The following is an 18,555-nucleotide window of genomic DNA, read 5'->3' as shown; positions in this document are numbered from 1 at the left end:
ATAGAGCATATTTAAATAGAAATGGATATTTTAAACTTACCTTGCAAAAGCAGTTTCTGTGATACACCACCTTTCGTGTCCCTGTGTGCTGGGTTCCTCAGTTCTTTAGTTGCGATAATCACATGGTTGTGTTCTTGCCCGAGTGTAAATAGGTGCATGTGTGTGTGTAATAAAGTATACACAAACATGTACTATAGGTGGGCACACATGCAAGCGATCTTATCTCTGTATTCTAAAATATAAAGGGAGGCAGGAGGCTGCAGCTAGGGTTCCTTCTTTTCTCCGGAACTCTTCCTCTCGGTCGGCAGGCAGGCTGACGTTCTCAATCCAGTGAAGAGAGATCCTGGGAGCTGGCTTTATTTCTCCTTGTTTCCATGGTGGTTAGTGGTGCATCGTTCACCCGATCAGTTGTCACACTGACATGGTGCTGCCTGCTCAGCGGTCATTAATAACTGAACACCCTCCACTCCCCAGAGAGGAGCCAATCGCTTCAGACTGCCAAGATGTAGCATTCGCAGCTGCTCCCGTCTGGTTGGCTGAAACAACCTGTCTGTTCTATGACACTGCTGCTTAGGATACAAATAAATGAAACAGGCTTGCATATTTTCCTAGGTATCGTTTCCTTCCTTCCTGCCTTCCTGCCTTCCTTTCATCCTTCCTTCTTTCTTTCCTCCCTTCCCCTTTCTCCCTTTCCCCTTTCCTTCCTTCCTTGCTTCCTTCCTTCCTTCCCTCCCGTCTCTCCTGCTACCTTCCTTCCTTGCTTGCTTCCTTCCTTCCTCTTTTCCTCCCCCTTCCTTCCTCCCATCCTTCCTCCATCCTTTCTTTCTTCCTCTTGTTTTTAAGAGGAAGAAATTTTTGACACGCTTTCCCATTTTTAGGTGATCATTCGTCTAGAGAAACTGTGTTTTCTCTCTGAAAATAGCAGGGCATGCTACAAATAAGGATTTCCCAAATATTAAAAACACCTGGAGAGACACAAATCCTCTCTGTAAAGTTCACCAGGGACTGTATTATTTACGAAGAGTAGCTTGAAACTGTTTTGAGTGGCATTTGGTTTTCTGTAGGTTCTCCTTAATTTAGTGCATGTGCTTACTGTTCAATAATACTTTTTTTTTAAAGCAACGACATTTCTTATCTGGTTTGACCACATTTTAAAAATAAAGCATATATTTGCTTCTCTATAATTCACAACATTGGCATATGAAGGGGTATTTTTTAAAAAGTAAGCATTTCCAATTACATTCATTTCTTTATATCTGATACAATTAGTCTGACAGCTACATATGAATGTGTACATGTGTCAAGGTTTTTGTGTGGGTATTTCTGTGTATGTGTATTTAAGGAGGTATGTTTTACTACTCTTGGGGGGGGTATTTCAAGTATAATAAATTAAATCCTCAAGACAATGATTTTCCTTCATTCTTAGACTTACTAATTCTGAATGTATATTTACCAGGAAAATATGATATATATACCACATATGTAAAACACTTATTGGATTATCAGAAATTTAGAAAAGAAACAGAAAAGTATAGCAGTGTATATTTCTGAATGAACACCTATGAATAAATAGATAGCAATTTTAAAAGTGCATGTGTTACAGCCTTAATTAGTATCCTAGAGGAACATCTTGTTGAGAGGAATGGAACATGAGGATTACTTTATCAACAGGTCAAAAACAGGCTAGATTCAGGGCTGCAAGCCCTTGTTTTGAGAGACTACCCTCTAGTGGAGTAAAATAAAATGACATTTTCATGTTACTAGATTTAGTTTGGAGGGGGAGGAGGAAACTTCGTATCTAATTGCTCCTTAAGTGTTTATTGAAATGACATAGACCAGTAGTTTTTGGTTCTTATAATCATAATACTAGGAAATTTATAAGAACAATAACTTTGTTTCTAACCCCAGAATACTTTCACTTTGTAAGATTTTTTTAAGTTTTCAAATGCTTTATTTTTGTATTCTCCACAAATTAATTCAAATGGCTTCAAATCTTTTGAATAAAAATGAGTTCAACACGAAAGTAGTTTCTTGGTTAACCTACTAACACTGATTTCAGAAAGTTTATCGTAAGGCTTTATTCTTTACTAGGCACTGTAGTGTTTATAATGTTGCTCTGTGAATGGTAGGGATTATGTCAAGTTGGCGAAGTTGAGATGGAGGGTGTCTACATAGAATTTAATGTATTTGTAATAATAGTAATAATCACCCTCATTATTCCCCCCTCAGTTTTACTCTTCCTAGGTTTAATTCCTTGTGTATTCCATATCATTTCAACATCTGCAGGATTATATTTCCACATATTGGAAGAATTATAATAAAATTGAGATAATTGTTTGAAAAAGGAATTTTGGTTTTATGCTGTTGGCTCCTTAAGCACTTCATTCTGGTTGATTGGTATTGACTGTATAATTGACAAATCCAGTAATCAAACCAATTATAATGCACTTCCATAATGAAAGTAAGTGGTGGTAATCAGATACATGATTAAACCACTTTCTTGGTTTATAAATGAAACCAGCAATCATACTTAATATTTTAAATTTCAGTCTCTTTAAGAAATGAAAGAAAAATCTAATTTTTAATTTAGTGAAAATTGAATACTCTGAAACTCTAGCTTATGCTATATCACAAGAGATTGTTTTCACTCACTGTTCACCTTTTCTCTGGCATATGGGTATAAGATTGCTTTTCTTGCAGAGTTGTCCTTTTGCTGTAGGCACATGACAAATTCAAAAGGTTCCAAACTCATTTTTATAAATTTCATAGCATGGCACATTAGAAGTGAAATTGTAATGTGAAAGAGAAAAATAACTCTGGCTTTGGGTGTAAAGGATGAAGAGTTTGTACTTTGGCCGTGGTTTCCTTCTTCCTACAAGAGCATCAGCAGCTTAGTAGAATCAGTATGCGGTCAGGTGATTGTCCATTATCAGCCATTTACTGGAAATACGAAAGGTAGGTCTTCAAAAAGACACGTTAAAAACTTATTTAGCTATCACAACCATATGATGAAGTGCCAGGTAAACACATTAAACTGTGATTGAATAGGATTTCCATGATTTTGAATTAGTACAGTTGTGAATAGTCATCGGATGAGAACCATAGAACCTTAAGACACTAATGCCCTGAATCCTAAAAGGTCAAGAGACATGTCTAAATGCACACAGCTAGTCAGGGCGAGCAAGAATAGATCCTTCCATCTTCCAAGGTTTTTTTTTTTTCCCTACCGTATCACCCTCTCATCTACTGAATAACTGGTAGATCTCCACTTCTTTTTTTCCTCTCCATTTTTTTCCTTTTCTTCCCCTTTCTGGAGATTTTACGTCGAACCCACTAAAACTTCAGAGAAGTTGCACATTCCAAATATGCTGTATTATATGGGTGTGCATGTCAGCTACATTGTAGTAAATAGCTGCAGGGTTTCCTGAATGAGTATTCGGTTCTAATTAAAATGTATTGAAATTATTTTAAAACATAAAGGAATAATTGCTGCCCTTAACTTATGTTGAAAAAGTTCTGTCTTCATCACCAAATGAATGATAGGGGTGCAATAAGTATTTATTCATTGATTTAATGGTTGACGTTCTTATTAATTTGGGAAGGTTTCTCACTATTTCGTGCAATCCTGGGCAGTGCTTACCCTTGCACCTTTGGTAGAAGTGGTCTGGGTTGTGGGTCAGAGTGCCGTTTCTGCGAACAGATTGCCTGGGTTTGAATGCTTACCTTGTCACTTCCTAGCTTTGTGACCCTGAACAAGAACTTAACATCTCTGTGTCTCAGTTTCCTCCCAGACTGTTATGAGGATTAGAGTAGTTTATATGTGTAAAAGCTTAGAAAAGTACTTGGGATATAGTAAGCTTGAATGAATGTTTGGCACGGCCATTATTGCCATCATTGCCATTGTCACTCTTATCATTATCATAACTATCATCATCCTCTGTTCCAGTTTTCTGCCTTGTTTGGAATGTCCTTTCTACCTTCCACTCCAGGTTCCTGCCTCTACCTACCTGGTCCTAAATAAGTGAGCTCAGTCAAAATGCTACTTCCTGTGTGAAGTCTTTTCTGACCCTCTAACAAGATATGATCTCTCAATCTTTACCACCCCCCCATCATTTATCACTTTTTAAAATGTATTACAATTGTTTCTATAATTTGACCCATGTCCCTTTATAGCTTATGGAGTCTCCTGGAAGGGAGGTCTATATTTTATTCATCTTTAAGCTCGATAGCATATACAAACATGGAAAAAAACAATGTTTGTTGAGTACTAACTGTATGTTATAAAAATTGTTAAATCCCTACAACATAAAATAGATGTTTATTGCCATTTGACAGTGTAGAAACATTGGCTCAGAGAAGTTAGATTTCTTGCCCAATGTACCAAAACGATGAAATAATGGACAAAAATTTGAACTCAGTTCTATCTGCCTATAGAGCCAAGACTCTTTTACTGCAAAAGGCACTCAATATTCATTTGTAAAATAAATGAATGCTTGACTGATGACTGAGCCAACCAATTCATTATAGTCAGCAACAAGGGATGCTAAAAATAAAATACTATTTTTAAAAAGGAGTGAATTTTTGCACTAAGCAATGGATCTTTTATATAGTTATGGTTGTTCAATGTTAATGAAAGAATTTGCTGGCCCTATTTGAGAAATAGAGCTCTGAAGAAATGCAGTGTCTAGTTGGAAAGTGAGTTGATATGCTCAGCAAGCTAAATAACTCTGCATGGGCCACTGATGAGGAGGGGCTGACATTGTACTGGAAAGATCTTCAGTGACATGGTCCTTTGTAGTCTAATTCTGATAGCAGATTAGCTCTTAATTAAGTTAGAAGCATGATGTAAGGGGAGTGGCATTGGCTGTTTGTTAAAATGTTGAACAAAAGCACGTTGGATCAGAGAGTTCTCATTTTCTTTTTTCAAAAGGATTTTAGAAAGTAGAATTGGAAACAAAAATAAGATTCTCATTTAACGATAGGTCTTATTTTTATTATGACTTTCTTATTATGGTAAAATATATAATATTAAATTTATAAAAAATTAATTTAAAAAAATTTTTAAAAAAGCTTAACAGTTTTTAAGCTTGCAGCTCTGTGGCAAAAGTACATTCACATGGTTGTGCAACTTCATTATGGCTTTTTGTGAACACTTAAAATCAGAGATCCACCAAATGTTCGAACTGGAGAGGAAAGAGATCTTTACATGCTGAAATACACAGATTCAACTATCAGAATTTAGCAAACATAAAAAGAAACAGAAAGATTGATGGGGGTGGGGGCGGGTAAGACAAGTGAGCCAGTAGTATAAATTTGCTGCTCTTGTAAGGACTCCAGTCCCCTTTCTGCTTCTCCCAGGATGGCATCTCTCCATGTTCAGGGTGATGATGGAGTTAAGATTCATATTTTGCTGTAGCACAGCATATAGGTCTTATTTTTAATGAGGGATAGAACTCCACCTGAAGAACAAAAGTAATTTTATCACTCAAGGAAATTCACCATCAGGAATGAGAAAGATGTCAGAAATCAAGGAGATAAATCACTGTCTCTGTCTGTCTATCTTCCCCAGACTCCTTTAACCCTCTTTCCGTCTTACCTTTTTCTGTAGATCCAAACTGTCTCTCATCTTGGCTTCTCTCTGTGCATCTCTTTATTCTTTTCTTTTGACTATTCTTATTCTCTAGCCATGTAAACTGTTAGTGAAATAAAACAGTGAAAATCCTTTAAAAAAATATATATAGAAGGTAGACAGAGAAATAGCCAGATAGGCAGATAGTTTGTAAGTTGCACAGAAATAATTGAAAAGAAACACATCAAAAAAAGAAATATACCAAACCACTGGTAGTAGTTATCTTCGATAAGATAATAGGTGGTTTTTATTTTTTTACACTTCTCAAATGTTCTACAGTAAATACATGGTATTTTTATAATCACATATAATAGCTATTACTTAAAAAATAAGATATGAATTTCTTTTGAGGTAGAACTTGATTTCTACAACTGGAGCTGTCTTGTTTAATAAAATATCTGACCTACTTAACTTAGTATTCAATTCTTCCACAACATAATAATTAAGACAGCAGCAACAATAATAGTAGATATTAACTGTGTGCTTATTTTGTGCCAGGTAGTCTGTTAGGAGGTTTTCATGAATTGTCTCATTCATTCCTCTCTGTTAGAGTACTAGCTGTTAGTTTCATTTTGCAAATCAGAAAACTGAGAGCTGGGTGTGCAAAAACTCATGGAGTTGCTTATTGGTGGAGTCAACAATCAAACCAAAGTGTTTCTGACTCCAAGGCTGATGCTTGGAGCCACTCTGCGATGTCAACTCTGATATGTGCCCCCTATTACTGGCCAGCCTTTCTCCCTATTCCTAACTCCAGTCATCCCCTTCCTCAGCACGTCACATGCCTCATCATTTCCTGAATATACTCTGCTCATTGCATTTTTAGCTCTTTGTTTCTTCTGTGAGTGTGCCAGTTCTGTAATGCTTCTGCTCAAAGATCTCATCCTTTAAGAAGTTCCCCATCTCAGTGAGAGTGGGTATTTTCCCTATTTTATCACATCTTAAATTTACTTTTTATTTATGTTGTTCCAACATGCATTATCATATATTATATATCATACACTTTATTTGTGCCTAGAGAGTAAGCAACTTGAAGGCAGAAGTAATGTCCTATTTACTTTGTATATTCAGTAGCACATTTTACATATTAAAAGGTTTCATATTAATGAAACCTCACTGAGTGACTGAAAGAGTAATTGACTGTTCTCTTCTTTGTGCTGGTTTTGTTCCAAACATTTGACTAAAATCGGAGAATTGTTTAGGTAATGAAACACCTGCCCCCCAAGGGGAGAGATTTTGTCAGATCAGTGACTTCAGTTACACATGAGATTTTTCATAAGAGAGCTATGATTTATGGGAGAATAGAGTGTGTCTCTTGACTTAGCTTCTTTCTTTGCTGGCCACTTTCTCTTTTCATCTTCTTTAATTAGGACACAGTAAATGCAGTTGCGTTCATATAACTACTAAGATACGTGTAAGTTCTAGGCAAAAATAAAACTCCAATAACCAAGATGGCGTAAGATAACAGTTTGCCCCTGGTGCAATATTTGCATGTAATGTCAGTTCGGATTTTCCTGATTTTACATGGGTTCTTTTGTAGAGATGGGCTAATGAAAATGATCCCTTTATTATCTCAGCAAGAGATCAAAGCAGTGGTTTCTTTGCAAGAGAAACATTTTTTGTCAGTACAATATTTAGGCATCTAGTCATATTGCACCATCTAGAAGTTAAAGGGTCATTTGAATTTTCATGAATATTTTATGTCACTTCTGTTTCTCGACTTCTGCTAGGCAGGAGAACAAAGGTGACTGTTAGCGTTCTCATCGGATTGTCTTCCTTCATTGATGGGGAATGCAGGAGGCTCAGAGCTAAAGCTTTCTGTCTAATCTTCTTGTGATTGTTCAAGTTATTCCTTTTAGTCTAGGGAAGGTGCTTTCAAGAATGAAAGGCACTTACTACAACTCTCAAGAGTGGTAGACTAGATGGATGATTCTTGTAGTTGTTACCTACACTGGGGCCACCACTGAATGTTCAGGTCTAAATTCTATTTTATAATCTCTACTGTATTCTTGTCGGACTGTTTGGTAACAGAGGAGGGGTTGCTCCAATCTTTGGTCTTTAGACTGACTTTAAAAATAAGTTGATTAGATGATCAAGTCTAGTTCTGGGCACATCGTTGGCACTCAATGCACATTTTGTTTTGAGAGCTCCTGCTTCGTTTATTACCACTCTGTATATGTTATTTGGGTCTCACTGTCTTTGGATTCAGTGCCTATTCATCAGCTGGTTTCTGATTCAGGGAGCTGGAAGAGTTTGGGTAGTATAAGGAATGCTCAAATCAGGTCAAATGCATATGGATAAATTTGCAGACTTTACTGGTAGAATTCAGGGTTTGGCTGTCAATGGCATTTATTGATCTCTGGGTGTGTGTAGAATATTCTTCAAGAAATCATGCGAAGAGATTAACAGCTGTGGTCCCTGCCAGTCATGCTATTTTAAATTTATTAGTAGCTATTCCACACTATGGATACTTACTTTCAGCTGCCAGGGAGACAAACCCTATTGAAACTAGCTTGGATTTAAACTGGCTCAAGTTTAAAAGGTGAAGCTGTAGCAAGGGTAATGTCTCACATGCTGTAACATGAGCAGAGGGAAAGCTGGGCCTCAGAGAAAAATTAGCCATGGACTCAGATGCTGCCGGGAGATTGTGTCTCTGTTCTCCCCTGCCTGCTTTTCTGAGCGCTGGCTTTATTCTCTCTTACTGCAGACCAGCTTTCATTCCATGTACCGCAGCCTGGCCACCGCCAGCTCTCAAGTCCTTCACCTCACAATTTTGCCACCAGAGACTGTCCCTTTCTCTTAGCTCAAATTTGAAAGTTTTTTTTTTGGGGGGGGGAGGGGAAGACCTTCCACTAGCCTACCTGGGCCATATGCTTAGTCCTGGATAAAATACTCTTCTGTCATCTCTACTCCCCTTCCCCCAAATTAGAGCGTAGAGGATAGTTCCCCCCAAAAAGGAAATTGTCCAACACATTAAGCAGTAAGGACCAGGTAATACTAGGTACCATTTATTGAGAGCTGTATACCGAGCACTGAGCTACATGAACACTTTACTGGCAGCACGTCTTTCTTAGAGTTTCTTATAGTTAGCCTCTAAGAAGATGCCGTTTTCTCCATTTGCAGATAGAGGAAGCAGGTTTCTTTACCTCCTGTGGTAACATGGCTTGTAAGTGGCTTAGCCTGGCTTGGAAGCCACATCTGTCTGGCTCCCAGGCTTGAGCTCTGAACCACTCACTAAGCACTGTGCTAAGTGCAGTGTTGTTATCAAGTGAGACCTGGATATCAAGCTTCCCCTGGAGCCACTGAGCACACAGCACAGCAGTGTTGTGTGGCCGGTCAGGCCTGTGCTTCCCGGCGTCAGTAGCCTCAGTGCCAGGGGTCTGGGGCTGCTGACCACCCTGTGTCCTGCCCTGAAGGATGGTGAGTCAGACAGGGTGGGCACTGAACCATGTCCTCTCTGCTGTCCTTACCATGGTGAGTAAACTTTAGCTGAGTTCAAAGCCCTGTAACCCTCACCATCTGTCTGATTCTCAGTCTAATCACTCTCTGAGACTTGGCCCTTTTGGTCTTTGTGGATCCTTGTGGACGTTTGAGGCAGGCCTCTTCACCATGCTTCTCATGTTGCATGGTTTTCTCTGTCTTGGATAATAAGGCCTCTGGCATCCTCTCGCATACCATGGTGTAGCTGCTGCCCTATACTTCATCTATGTGAACCCTCTCTATTCTTTTCACGTTTCCTATTACCCACTTGTAAGCACATTTGCCTTCCTTTCAGCTAGTTCCCAAACCTCCCCTTCTATTTCCTCCTTTAGCTGAAATCCAGTCTCCTTTCAGGGCCTGATTATTTTTATGACTTCTCTGTGCTTGGGGGCCATCATCATCTTCCCATATCTCAGGGCCGGGTGGGTGGGTGCAGGCACCTGCAGATGTGTGCGTGTTTGGGGGGGATCGTGTGCTTGTGTGTCCTCTGGCTTCCCAATCCCAATTTCAAGCCATTTATTAGTATGTTTTTCTATAAGGCCTGTACCACTCCTTGCCTTCCCACTTTGTTCCTACTTATCTACTTGTCAGTAGATATCCACACTTGATATCTGGTGAAAAATATTCTATTCCACCCAAGTACTGCTAAAATCTTGGGAGATTCAACTTTTATGTATAAAACCAGCCCAAATTACTAAGTTTCCTTAAAAATAAATGTCACTTTTACCTCATTTCAGAAACCCATTCCTAGAGATGCTCTGTTGATCTTATTGGTAATTAGAATTGTTCTGTGTTGGAAATCTTGAACTGAATTACCCTGCTTTCTGCCATAACTCTCTATCTAGCTGCCTATTTTAAAGCCACGTTCCTCCTATGTCTGCTTTTTGACACCACAAAGACCTCAAGGTCACCACAAAGACCTCTGAGGCCAGTTCTCTCCTGGTCATCTTTCTTTCTCTCCCTTCCCTACCTACCAAGGTTGGTTGTGTAAACCAGTCAGTCACCTTGATTCTCTTGCTCCAGTCCTCCACCACCAATAGAACCCCCTGAACAACCCCATGATGGTTCTCGGCTGCTGTCTCCAGGAGGTGTAGTGTTCCTGCAGGAAATCATGTGGTGGTGCACACAACACGCCTATGTAAACGTAGAGTATCGTGTTCCAGCCAGCTCGTCAGCAGTGCCCTTCCCCTCTTATGTTCATCCCAAGTCTGCTCTTCATCCAATCGTCTACAGGGATGATTCCAAACTTTCTCTTGTTGATGATTCCAACATCCCTTCTCTGATCTGAATATTCTTAGGAAACTGTCATTGCTTTTAACTTCATTGAACTCATGGCTTCAGGTGTGAACTCCCTTTATTTCACACCCTCCTAACTTATTAGTGTCTCTTTATGCACACTCATCATTATCTGTCATTTGCAGTTTTCAAGCATGAGGTTTTTACTTATTACTAATCTCTGTGTCCCTCCCTTCTTTTTTCAAATTCATCCATTTCTGTGTTCTTAGGAATTTGTCTCTAGAAGCCTATTCCCCCATGCCAGTGTGCAGTTGACTTATTCACACAAGATGACGCATGCTGAATTCTTACTCATACTAAAATATTAATGACAATCCTCCTTTTAACCTTTAACCCTACTATTGTCATTCCATCTCTATCTTCCTCATATAAATTTCTTAAAAGACCTGTCAACATTTGCCACTGTTGCATTCATCACTTTCTACTTACTTTTCCAGTTCACTTTTGTCTGGCTTCCACTCCACCCATGCCACGAAAACTCCCCTTTGAATCTCATCATTGCCCTCCTGATTTGGCTGTAGTGCGTTGAAACCTCCCGGTCCTGCTTGTACTTGCCTACATACTCTCCTTGCTGCCCTTGTGGGCTTGTCTGCCTCTTAAATATTTATTCTAAATTTCTTCTTTTTCCTACTGCTCTTCCTGTGCTCTCTTAGATAATATAATCTGCTTATGTAATCATTACTCTCAAATGTATATCACTACTCCTGCAAATAATATTCTTCCTCCATATCTATTATGCATAGTCCTCAAACTGAGAGATGTCCCTACTTTCATGAGACGGGTACCTCATGCCCTCCACGTCTAAAACTGACCTCTTAAGCTTGCCTGAATACTGGCTTTCCTTCCTGTATTTTTCTACTCATTTCAGTTACAGTAGCACTACCCATTTACTCAGGGGAGTTCAGGATCTTTGACCCTCCTTCTGTCTTATATCCTACATTCAACTGGTCTAACTCCTGCTGGTTTTACTCCCAAATTTTCTTGAATCTTGTTCTCTATCAGCTAGGCCTTCATCATCCCATGGCTTGTTTACTGCAGCAGCTCCTGACTTCCTGCTTCCAGTTTCGTCCTCTCCAGTCTGTCTTCTGCAAAAAAAAAAAACACACACATAAAAAAACAAAAAACAAAACAAAACAAAACAAAACAAACCAACAAACAAAAAAACCCTTATTTTGTTTCTCATCACAAATGGAAAAATATTCCACACTCCTTAGCACTCAGTTCCTCCCCTTACCTGGCTCTTGGATCCCAGTACTCATCATGGGTCACCTTTCACTCCTGCCATGTAAAGTGTTGTTCCTCAAGTACATACTGTTTTATTCTCTGCTCTGTGTCTTTGCCGATTCCACGTAGGGCACTTGGAGTACTGCCCCCCACCCCCCCATAACACACAGTCAGTCACACTGCTCTCTTTAGCAAGGCTGCCTCCCAGCTTTCACCTTTAATCCTCCATTTAAATAGCCCCTCTTGTGGGAAATCTGTCTCCTGCTCAAAGAGGCTGGGTGTGGTGCTCTGCCTCTGGGCTCATAAAATAGAATAATTAATCAGAATGTATTATTGAATCAATGGATGAGTGAATTTTGTGTAGAGGTTTAATGGATAAGAAAGTAAAATTGCAAAGTGTTTAAGCATAGCAGCATTGAGTCTTTAAATCTGTAAGAGTGGACCTGTAGACTTGTACCAATGAGAGCAAGGCTATGCTTTGGTCCTTGTGTGAGACAACTAGCCATAATCCATGGCTAACTGGGTCAGAGATAATTTGTTCTTGACTACATAGAGAACCAATGTGCAAATAGGATCCATGAGAAGGAACCCATCGTGATTTCTTGACAAAAAGAGCTCACTACTATCAACGATCAGGGTGCAATATTCTCTCTGATAGCAAATTTCATATTGTTGTTATTTTGTGGTTATATTTATTATTGCTGTTGCTCAGGGAAATACAAATGATTTTCCTTGAGCTAGCCACAAAACACCATGGAATAGATCAGAATTTGAAATGTATTCTTCTCTGCAAGTGCAGAAATTATGTGTGCTGAACTCATGAGTACCTGGTATGATAGTAAGTAGCATTTGCTGAGTATTGCCCATGTGTCAGACTCTGAAGTGTGTACAGCACTGTGTACATATGGTTTTATCCTTATAAAACTCTGAGACATTCAGGAACTTTCTCCTTTTCCCAGAGGAGGAAACAGAGTTTTGGAGAGGTTGGTATATGTTGGCAATCACAGAGATAGTGAGAAGCTAGGGCTGGAATATAGGTCGAACTCCAAAGCCAGCTCTCTAAAAATGGTATTTATTTCTCTCCAAATACCTTTTGAGGCTCTCATTCTCCTATTCTGTGCCTGTTCTTTAGCATAACTTTTGCTTTGTGTTTGATTATTTGTGACCAGATTAGTGGGAGAATGCTGACAATAATTTAGCTGTACCTCACTTTGCTCACTTCAGAATCTTTGACCATATTTCTGTCTTTCTGGATGATTTCAGCATAATATGGAGATATCTACAAACTATTGTCCTCGAAGACAGGCCTTATATCAACTCTGATATATATTTTTTTAATATTCATGTTGTTTTTTTTTCCAGGGTAGCCTATACCTGGCTGCCTTTTAAATATTTATTTAAGACGAATGACGATTGTTATCACTCTGTTAAAGAAGCCAGCTATTTTATTTAGTGTTTTGTTGTCCTGAAAATAAATAAGTGAATGGATAAATATACACATATACATAAAACTTCAACAATGCTGTATATAAAACTGCTATTTTGTTAACTATATTTGAGACTATAAAAAGGCAAAACACATACCCTTTCCTAACAACAGAATTTCAGAGCTTTATCAAAGATGATTGCTATGCAGAGAACTAGAAAATCACAAGAAGCAGTCTTTAGGCATAGACAGAAAAAAATAATAAGACAAGGTTAGGTTTTTAAGGAAAGGAAATACCTTAAAATATGCTCAGAGGAAAACATGTATCTCTTTTGTGAAATCTCTTATCTTTCTTTCCATTCCATGACATGATGCAGAAAGTGAGTAAATTAACCCTCACCATTAAGAGTACTTCTTGCATCCTTAACCTTTTATAAAGGGTAGGTTTTATTAGAAATTCAATGAATATTCAGTGTTTTAGCCATTTCAGACTTTGGAGATGCTCCCCAGCTGTATAATGCTCACTGAGAGCCTATGTGTGAACTGCAAGGCAGGGAGAAGCCTGGCTGGCTGGAGGGGCTGTGCGTTCACATAGTTCCCATTACTAAGGAAACCACTCGTTTTGTCTGAACATGCTCTGAATAGATGTCTCATTTGAAGTCTAGTGCTCAAACCATGAGGATTGCATTATGGAGCCTAGAAAGAAATGAGGGGAACAAAAAAATGCTTGAAAATGCCACCAAGCATTCACAAAGCATCTTACTGTAATAACATTCCATGAGACAGAAGGTGCATTTATTTTTGCTGCATTCCAAGTTATTTTGGTGTTAAAAAAGCAAATTCCTTTGCCTGCCCACGTAATCAAAATAAGCAAAGCAGATGTTCTTCTGACCTATTCTTAATTCCTGCTCTTGTTAGGGTCTCACTCAGAAGTGTGACATATAGCACAGGAAGGACAAAATATGGATTCTCATATTAATCTAGATTTGTTCCATTGTGCCTTGTAACTAAATGGTATAGTGCTATCTCTGTGCCAGTAAACAAACACATGTTCAGAGTCAGACCTTGGAATTTGCAGCCTCCAAATTGTCACTATTAAATTCAGAATGGCTACTGTAAACTGGTTCTTGGTGTTCTTTAATGAGCATCCAATTCAGATAAGGAGTGAGCAAACAATGCTTCTAGAAAGAAGGCTCCTGTTCCATTCTCTACTCTCGCCAGCCCACAGAAAAGAATGTAGCTCCTGCCAAAAATCAGATGATCTTTATTTCTTCCTCACCCTGAAAAGTAGGGTTTATGGGACTTTGATTACAGTATAATCTTTATCACCACCCTCCCCATTCTGTGATGTAGGCAATTGACATTTTGTTAAATGCACGTAAAGTGCTGTGCAGACACCCCAGTTAGGGGTTGCCACTATAAACCCATAAAGAAACTCAGGAGCTTCCATTGCAGGGAAGGGGGAGGCATTATTATTTTCATTTTGAGCTACTTTAATCCTTTCGGCAAATAAGAGATGTATCAATACATCAAGTAATCCATAAATGCAGAAATGAACACATATTTATAGATTCCTTGCCATTTTGCTATTTTGCTAACACTCCGTAGCAGTTAGATGACTCGTCCACAGGAGAGTCAGTGACTGAATAAGATCTTTGGACTTGTAACCCAGCGCTTGAGGTCTGCACTCTGGACAGTCCCTATGTGAAGGAGGTGCTCAGGTCTGTCCTGGGGCACCAGTGTTACAAAGTCTAAAACCTAGAAACAAACATGATAAGCAAGTACAAGTTTATTTCCTTCATAAATTCTTAAAGGTCAGTAATGTAAAATTAAAATGTGCAAAGCCATCAGCATTGTCAGAAAGCCTTGTGTATGTTTTTTTAAATCTATTTCTTTCTTCTATTATACCCTTAAATATATTGATGGTTGTGCATTACAACTTTTTTTAATGTTATTTTTATTTTTATTTTATTTTATTTTATTTTATTTTATTTTATTTTATTTTATTTTTTTAATTTTTTTTTCTCAACGTTTTTATTTATTTTTGGGACAGAGAGAGACAGAGCATGAACGGGGGAGGGGCAGAGAGAGAGGGAGACACAGAATCGGAAACAGGCTCCAGGCTCTGAGCCATCAGCCCCGAGCCTGATGCGGGGCTCGAACCCACAGACCGCGAGATCGTGACCTGGCTGAAGTCGGACGCTTAACTGACTGCGCCACCCAGGCGCCCCAATGTTATTTTTATTTTTGAGAGAGAGAGAGAGAGAGAGCTTGAGCAGGAGGGTTTGCAGAGAGAGAGGGAGACACAGAATCTGATGCAGGCTGCAGGCTCTGAGCTGTCAGCGCAGAGCCCAACACAGGGGTCAGCCTCACAAACTGCAAGATCATGACCTGAGCTGAAGTCGGATGCTCAACCGACTGAGCCACCCAGGCGCCCTGATGGTTGTGCATTTTTCATAAACGTGTTATTTCAGTATTGCCCTTCTCAGATTCCCTGCCTGACCAAGTTTAAGAAATACCAATAAACTAAGTTGTTTTCTAGAATTTAGTTGCATCCCAACACCACTTAAAAGGCCCTAGATTTAAAGAAAGTTTATTCTTGTGAAAGTACACAAGTACTTATCCTGTCGATAATACCCTCACTAGTTCTGATTATGAGCCTTCAATTCATTTTGAAATGAACAGCCTGAAGCTGCCAGCTGTTTCTGATCTGATGTGCCTACGGAGTATTTACTTAGAGTGTGTGTTTAGCACTTTAGCTATCGTGGCTGCTGACAGGAGAATTCTAATACTGAGACTTATTGCGAAGTTTTTTTTTTTTTTAATTTTTAATGTTTATTTATGAGAGAGAGAGAGAGAGAGAGAGAATGAGCGGGGGGAGGGGTAGAGAGAGAGAGAGGGAGACACAGAGTCCTAAGCAGACTCCAGGCTCCAAGCTGTCAGTACAGAGCCCAACGTGGGGTGCGAACCCATGAACTGCGAGATCATGACCTGAGCTGAAGCCGGACAATTAGCCGACTGAGCCACCCAGGCGCCCCAGAAAGTTCCTGTTTTCAAGATGACTATACATTCGGTCCCTTATAGGTTATCTTGTCATGGTTTGCCAGAGATCCGGGTGCATGAGTCTTCGTATCTTCGGTACTCAGCACCATGCCTGGAAAACAGTGAGCATCTGTAGGGCAGATTGAAGTGCATTGTGCGATAGGAGAAAAACAAGAGCCATTATATGTGTTATATATGTGTGTATATATATATATGTGTGTGTATATATATATGTGTGTGTGTATATATATATATATATATATATATATATATACACACACACACACGTGTGTGTGTGTGTGTGTGTGTGTGTGTGTGTGTGTGTGAGATATCATTGCACTGAAAGGATTGAGTCAACTCTGTCGAACAGCATTTGCTCTGTTTCAAGCCTGTGTGGTTGTATTTGTATTTTATTCTCTTAATGGGAGAACTCTCAAAATGTCTCCAGGTACCACTAATCAACAGATATCCAGTATAATTTTGTTTCTGCCTATAGCAATAATTTCTTCATGCTGTTGTAACAATTGTACTTTTGATTCATATCTAGCATCATCTTATTTGGGGAAGTCCTATTCAGAAGGCTTGAATTTTTTAGTAGACCAAAGAGATTATAATCTGAACAAGAATGGAGAATTTACAGTTATAAGCTAAATTACTAGTACATAGCTCTGATTTGGTAAAGTTAGAAGCTTATTTAGTAATTTGTTTTGGAAAGTTATTGTCTTTAATATGCATATTCTAGCATTCCTATGTTTTATTATAAAGCATATATCTCATATATAATTTAGGACATTATATTAAGGCCCAAGTCAAAACTTATCTTCTCAGGACAGATAAAATTATAAGGATGATCAAAATATAGTGAATTTAAATATAAGTAAAGACTCATTCATGCACTTTTAAATTTAGAAAAACTCAGTATTAAAAAAAATTCTCATATTTGACTCAATGAAACTTGTATTGATTATTTCTTTTACATTTCTTTAAATAAATGTGAGTTTAAAAATGTTTATTAACAAAATAGCTCAGGTTTATTGTAGAAAGTTTGGACAAGTTAGAAAGGAACAAGGGAGGAAAAAGTGTTTATCCACCAAAAGAGACATGGCATACACTTCAGTATACTTTGTTTTGGTACTTTTTTTTCGTGCTTAAATGATATAATATATTCCAGATTTTAAAAATTATATCATAAAAAAACTTAATTACATTTAGTGCATCTATTAATACCAAATGGATGATTGATCCCCCAAATACTGGACATTTATTCTTTACAGTTTTTTCAATGTTTCATATTGTAGATAACACAATGATAAATGTCGTTTGATAAGATTGCCATAATAACTTTCTAGACTGAAGGATTTGGGCCTTTGAGACGTCTGACATCCATTACTGCTAGCTTTCCTGAAACCTCATACCAAATTCACACAACTATTTATGCATCTCCTTCTTACCATGCCTTTGCTAGCATTCATTCATTCATTTACTTAAGAAATGTAATTGAACACCAAGGTATTATACTAGGTGCTGGGAATATGAAAGTAGAAGATAAACTCACTGATCTCAAAAATGCTTTGTTGTTGTTGGGGACATATAGAGAATAGGCAATGATAAACTTGCAAATATATAATGAGATGATTCCAGAGATTGGTATACATTGTTTAAAAAATTAGAACAATCTAATAGCGTGGGGTATAACAAAGAGGGATGATTAACATACAGTATTAAAGGCTCAAATGGGGACTAGGGCTGAGTTCATCTATGGTCTTGCAAACCACAAGAGGGCATCAGATTTTAATTGTATGGGCAGCCATTAAATGGTTTTAAGTAGGAGGAGATATTACTGGATTTATCATTTTTTGTTCACCATTTCAAAAATTACTAGGCTGCTGTATTGAGAATTGGGTGGAGGAAGGTAGGAGTTAGGAGTTAAGAGGAGAAACACATAGTAATGGCTGGACTTCGTGGTAGCAGAATGGATGGTGAGAGATTATAGGATTCCAGAGGTATCTTAAATTTAGACCTAAAATGACAGCCAGTGGGTAATATGTGGAGGATATAGGAAAAGATGATTGAAGCAAGACTGCTACATTGTAACCACCTGGGTGGGTGATTGGTTTTGCTATTAAATGAGATGTGGGATTCTGAGAGAAGAGCAAATTGTCCCCATCCCCACACAGATTTTTGTTTTGCCTTGTATAGTGGAGCGGTGATATTTTAAAATGCTTAAAATGCTTTGATATTTTGCTCCACTGTGGAAAGCTAAAACCAAAACAAACAAACAAACAAACAAAACCCACCAAACAAAAAACAAACCAACTTTGCTCTCTTCAGTTGTAGTCATTCATTTCCCAGAAGGGAGATTAAAATTTGTAACAGAAGCAATTCAATGTCCAATACTCAATATGAGTTTTTAGTTTTCCATAAGATCGCATTATACCTCCAAACATAGACCTTTCCTAAT

General features: G+C 38.4%; 2 protein-coding genes across 8 annotated transcripts in view; one reads left to right on the top strand and one right to left on the bottom strand.

Moving 5' to 3' along the window:
• The window catches only part of LRRN3 (leucine rich repeat neuronal 3), a 40,160-nt gene extending 39,467 nt beyond the window's left edge, over nucleotides 1–693 (bottom strand). The window contains exon 1 of the mRNA XM_045495339.1: nucleotides 41–693. The gene's annotated coding sequence lies outside the window, so the exon portion shown is untranslated. The remainder of the gene's footprint in view (nucleotides 1–40) is intronic.
• Nucleotides 1–18,555, top strand: part of IMMP2L (inner mitochondrial membrane peptidase subunit 2) — an 886,543-nt gene that overhangs the window by 470,315 nt on the left and 397,673 nt on the right. The window lies entirely within an intron of this gene.

Source organism: Leopardus geoffroyi, chromosome A2, assembly GCF_018350155.1.
Source record: "Leopardus geoffroyi isolate Oge1 chromosome A2, O.geoffroyi_Oge1_pat1.0, whole genome shotgun sequence".
NCBI classification, from domain to species: Eukaryota; Metazoa; Chordata; class Mammalia; order Carnivora; family Felidae; genus Leopardus; species Leopardus geoffroyi.
The sequence above is the reverse complement of the archived record's forward strand: the minus strand, read 5'-3'. Positions and strand labels throughout refer to the sequence as shown.